This window comes from Canis lupus, chromosome 15 (genome assembly GCF_011100685.1).
Source record: "Canis lupus familiaris isolate Mischka breed German Shepherd chromosome 15, alternate assembly UU_Cfam_GSD_1.0, whole genome shotgun sequence".
NCBI classification, from domain to species: Eukaryota; Metazoa; Chordata; class Mammalia; order Carnivora; family Canidae; genus Canis; species Canis lupus.
In genome coordinates, this window is record NC_049236.1 from 25,455,464 (window position 1) to 25,461,463 (window position 6,000).

The 6,000-nt window shown below is 34.7% G+C and overlaps 1 long non-coding RNA gene across 2 annotated transcripts in view; it reads left to right on the forward strand.

Annotated features, from left to right (window-relative positions):
• The window catches only part of LOC111099026, a 197,131-nt gene extending 191,336 nt beyond the window's left edge, over nucleotides 1-5,795 (forward strand). For both annotated transcript variants that reach the window (XR_005370419.1, XR_005370420.1), the window contains one exon: nucleotides 5,290-5,795. This is a non-coding gene — a long non-coding RNA (uncharacterized LOC111099026). The remainder of the gene's footprint in view (nucleotides 1-5,289) is intronic.
• Nucleotides 5,796-6,000: the final 205 nt, after the last annotated feature.

The window sequence follows — 6,000 nt, forward strand, 5'->3', positions numbered from 1 at the left end:
GTTTCTAGTACTTGAACTCAGGATATCTTTCCATTTATTTGTGTCTTCTTCAATTTCTTTCATCGCCTTATATTTTTCAGTGTACAGATATTCCTCTCCTTGATTAAATTTATTTCTAAGTATTTTACTGTTTTTCGTGTTATTATAAATGAATTTTGACCCATTGGTTGTTCAGGAGTGTTATTTGCTTTCCACATATTTATAAATTTTCCACTTTTCCTTATATTGTTGATTCCTAGTTTCATAACATTGTGATCAGTAAAGATACTTGGTATGATTTCAGTCTTCTTGAATTGGCTAAAATTTGTTTTGCGACCTATCATATGACCTATCCTGGAAGATGTTCCATGTGTCCTTGGAAGACTGTATTTTGCTGCTCTTTGTTGGAATGTTCTGTGTGTCTGCTAGATCCATTTTGTGTAAGTATAGTTCAAGTCCAATGTTTCTTTATTGATTTTCTGTCTGAATAATCTAGCCATTATTGAATGAAGGATATTGGAGTCCCCTACTAGTATTGTATTGTTGTGTACTTCTTTCAGATCTGTTAGTATTTGTTTAATACATCTGGGTCCTCTGATGTTTGGTGTATATATATTCATAATTGTTATATACTTTCGGTGAATAACCCTTTATCATTATATAATAACCTTCATTGTGTATTAATACAGCGTTTGGCTTAAAGTCTATTTTGTCTGATGTAAGTATAGCTGTATCTGCTCTCTTTTGGCTTCCACTCGAATGAAATAACTTTTTCCATCCCTTCACTTTGAGCCTATGTATATTTGAAGCTGAAGTGAATCTCATGTAGGCAGCTTATAGTGGGTCTTTTTTTTTTCCGTCCAGCCATTATAAGCCTTTTGATTAGATAATTTAATCCACTTGCATTTTGAGTAATTTTTGTTAGTAAGGAGTTACTAATATCATCTCATTTATTATTTTATGGCTATTTTATAATCTTGTTTCTTCATTTGTTCTTTTCATTTTCTCTTGCTTCCTTCCTTTGTGAATTGGTTTTCCATGGTGATATGCTTTGATTCTCTTCTTTTATCTTTGTGTATCTGCCGTAGATGTTTGCTTTGTTATTCCCATGAGGCTTAAATAAAACATGCTTAAATATGGAAGTCTATCTTACATTGATAACAATTTAATTCTGATCACATACCAGAAGTTTACCCTTTTACTCCCCCTCCCATTTTTATGTTTTTGATTCACAATTTACTTATTTTTATATTAGGTATTCATTAACGAATTATTGTATCTATAGATATTGTTAATAAGAGACTTTTGTTCTTATAAAGGATTTTGCTCCTTTAGCCTTTACACTAGAGTTATGTGTTTAATACACCATCATATTACAGTATTAATGTATTCTGAATTTGACTATATACTTGCTTTTAGCAGTTATGTATTTTCATTTTTTTTTTTGACTATAATAAAGTCTATACTTTAAGACTATCATAAGACTATAATAAAAGTAACTGGTACATTCGTAGAGCGCTCGACAGTTCATGAAGATTTTTTTTTTTGTGGGTTTATTTTTTTTTATTATTTATTTATTTATTTATTTATTTATTTATTTATTTATTTTTAATTTATTTTTTATTGGTGTTCAATTTACTAACATACAGAATAACCCCCAGTGCCTGTCACCCATTCACTCCCACCCCCCGCCCTTCTCCCCTTCCACCACCCCTAGTTCGTTTCCCAGAGTTAGCAGTCTTTACGTTCTGTCTCCCTTTCTGATATTTCCCACACATTTCTTCTCCCTTCCCTTATATTCCCTTTCACTAGTATTTATATTCCCCAAATGAATGAGAACATATAATGTTTGTCCTTCACCGACTGACTTACTTCACTCAGCTGTATTTTCATTTTTTGACATTACTTATTAGCATCGTTTAATTTTAGCGTTGAAGAATTCCTTTCAATATTTCTTATAAAGAAAGTCTAGTGGTGATGACCATTAGTTTTTCTTCATCTGGAAGTCTTTTTCTCTCCATTTTTTTTTAAAGATTTTATTTATTTATTCATGAGAGACACACACAGAGAGAAAGGCAGAAACATAGGCAGAGGGAGAAGCAGGCTCCATGCAGGGAACCCAACGTGGGACTCAATCCCAGGTCTCCAGAATCATGCCCTGGGTTAGTGGTCCTAAGCTGCTAAGCCACCTGGGCTGCTGAAGGAGACAGCTTTGCTGGACAGAGTATTATTGGTTGGTTGATTTTTTTTTTTAAAGCTCTTTAAAAAAACGTAATATATCATTACGTTCTCTCCTGGCCTGTAAGGTTTCTAAGAAATCTGCTGATAGCCTTGTTAGTTATAAGCCTCTTTTTTCTCACCACCTTTAAGATACTTTTAAAAATCTTTTGCTGTTTAATAATTTTATTATAATTTGTCTTGAAGAAAATCTCTTTAAGTTGAGTTTGTTTGGTGGAATATGAACTTAATGAATGTGTATATCCAAATATCTCCCCAATTTTGGAAATTCTCAATCATTATTTCTTTAAATAAACTTGCTTCCCCCTTCTTCTCTTCTACAGGACTGCAATAATTAGAAGATTATTTTTTTTAATGGAATCTCAAATCTATGCAGAATCCCACATAGATTGTCTCCACTCTTTTCCATTGTTTTATTGTTGTTCTCCTTGAACTACATAATTTTGAAGGCCCTATCTTCTAAATCATAGATTCTTTCTTCTACTTGGTCCACACAGCTGTTGATGCTTTACTGCATTTTTAAATTTTATTCATTGTATTATTTAGCTCCAGAATTTGTTCGGTTCTTTTTTGTGATTTTTATATATTTGTTAAACCTCTCATTTTTCTCATGTATTATTTTCCTGATTGTACTGAATTGCCTTTCTGTGTTTTCTTGTAGCCCATTGAGGTTCAGATTTTTAAAATCCTTGTATTTTGAATTCTTTATCAGATTAACCACAGACTTTCATGGTTTTGGTGTGGTTCCTGGAAGATTACTGTGAAACTTTGGTAGTGTCATGTTTCCTTGATTTCTTATATTCCTCGAAGTCTTGCACTTTTGTCTTTACATTTAAAATAGTAGTCGTGTCTTCTACTATTTGCTGACTGACTTTAGGAGAGAAATAATTCCCATCAACTGTGCTAGGCACTTGACAGCTTTCTCAGACCTATTTATATGGTGCCCCCATGTTCCTTGCTCCACCTTGTGGCAAAATTCTTAAGTTTATATGCCTTTGTTAGTCCTGCAGTTTACCTGCTGACAGCCTCTCTTTTGATTTCACAAGAGCAGAGGTAAAACTCAAGTTTGTCATCTCTCTCTGACCCATAGATTTGGGCTGAATTTCTTCATGTGCTCATTAGCTGCCTGTCAAAGCTTGCTATTACTGCTATTGAGAGCATGAATCAGGGATCTGGTCATATGGTATGGGGTGTATGTGGGATAGGTAGCAGATAACTAGGGCTTCCCATTTGTCATTTGCGGAAATCTGTCTGTGATGTCCCCAGCTATTATAACTATGCTTCTTGATAGAGTCTTTGTTGTGAGGTAGCAGGATCTATGCCCTGTTAATGGCCTCTAAGGGTCCTATCTACTACTCTGCCAGTTTCTTTCTGTCCCCCAGTGATACAGTTCATGACTTAGTGCTCTGCATTAGGCAAGAGAGAAATGGGCCTTTTTGGCAGTGTCCTGCACTAGGGATTCCAGGTACTCACTTACAGCTTTTGTTTCTCCTCAAGAATAAATCATGGGCTGAGGTCTTTCTTTGCACTGAGCTGTGCTACTTTGGATGTGGAGTGTTGCAGATAAAGTCAAACTGTTCCTCTTGCCATCTTTAATGTATACAAACCTAGAATTCTTGTTGTTGTTCCAACTGTTCTGGAGCTTCTCCACTGAATAGCTGTACTTCCCACAAAGGCTCTTTCATCCATGGGAGATTGCCTAAGAGAAAGTTGGCAAAGGACTCCTGGACGTCATTTATAGATCTCTGCATCGTCCACAGCTGGGACCAAAGTGGGTATGCCTATTACTCAATGGAGGTGGGAAAGATTCTCTCTGGATCTTGATATATGGTGTTGAGTTCCACAGCTCCTATAAAGTAATTTTGTCTGTGGATGGATGCCAAATTATTGATGTTGTGGGGAGTGATATGATGAGCGATGTTTTATTCAGCCATATTGCTGATGTCACTTAAGGGAGATCTTTCATTCTGGTTTACAAAAAAAGATATGAAAAGATTATCTTAGGACAGTTGAAACTTAACTACAAAATGAACAACTATTGCATTTGCTATTAATTAATCTTAGTGGACACATGTGAGTTACTGCTCCATACAGATTATCCTTGTTTCCTTATAGCAATCCCTGAATTGACTGGAATTGTGTCTATCCCCAAAACTTGCTGAAGGATTTCAATGCTTAATCCAAACATATAACCTAGTGATTGCATCAGGGAATGGTAAGAGTAGTAGATTATATTATTTTGGCAAATATTCATATACTCATACCCATATGCATGGATTCTTCTCATCTCAATGATGTTCATCTTGGTCATGTTTTGGCCCATGCAAATAGAATGTGATCCATGCCACATCCAAGCAGTTACTTTAAATGTGATCTTTTTTGTCTGTCAGACTACAGGTGTATTAGGATTCAAAGGCAATGAGGGGCAGTTTTATAGAATAAGGCATTTAGGGCAGCCCGGGTGGTTCAGCGGTTTAACACTGACTTCAAAAAAAAAAAAAACAAACAAACAAACAAAAAAACAAAAAAAAAAACACTGACTTCAGCCCAGGGCCTGATCCTGGAGACTTGGGATCGAGTCCCATGTCAGGCTCCCTGCATTGAGCCTGCTTATCCCTCTGCCTGTGTCTCTGCCTCTCTCTCTCTCTCTCTCTCTCTGTGTGTGTGTGTCTCATGAATAAGTAAATAAATTTTTAAAAAAGAATAGGGATTTCTTTTAAGAATTTGAAATTATACAAATGTAGAAAAAGATTTAAAAATTGAAGGACTAGACAAAGATTTTTGAGAATCAGAGAAGTCACTAATCAATTTGAGAAGTCAAGCACATCTAACCATGGAAGGGAAAGACTGTGGGGAGTTCATTTGCCATGTGCATCTACAACCAAATATTTACTGGTGAGCTTGAGGTCTCTATTGGTCAATAGGATAGCACTTAGGAAGGACATTAAATTTAGAGCAAAAAAGAGCAAGAATAAACTAGAGTACACCTAACACTGCCCCATTTACCATAGTGGTATAGTATTTTTATATTCTTCAGAGAGTAATGCCCACTGTTTCACTTCTCTCTTACAGATATCAAGCAAAATCTTCTGTCCAACTTTAACATGGAGCTCTAGAAGTCAGGAGATTTTATAAACAGTTCTTAACAAGGATGAAGAATACAAGATATTGAAATAAGTATATGTCATTTTGGGATTACTTCTTCAACTTTGATCAAATGAAGAATACATGAAATGGAACCATAGCTGGCATAGAGTTTCAGCTAATCAGCAACTCTCACACAACATGAACAAGAAATAAGTATTTAATGTAGCAAGTCACTGAGCAAGTTGGGGTTGTTTGTTATTTTAGTTCACTTGATGAATAGTGAAACAGATACTGGAAGTGAGAGGTTTTCTAAACCAAAAGCCAAAAGTGTGTATCACTTCTTTTATTGTTGGCTAGAGAAGAAACAAATCTAGAGAAAGAATGAACTGTATTTTCAGCAGTATTTCATAAAATACACAATGGATAACTTGGATGATATATAACGACATAATAAAATTGAGGCTTTACATGAACATTTTTTTAAAAAAGAATCTTCCTAGTGTGAGTTGGTTGTTATTTATCAGCTGCATTTAATAATGATCTATGAGAAAGACATGAGTTCATAAAAGGATTGATTTTTTTTTAAAGAAAGGATGAAAATCAGAATAGGGAACTTTTGAGACTTACAGATTGGAAAACAAAACTTTTTTCCTTAACATTTAAAAGAAAATAATGATAATTTATATAAACCATAAA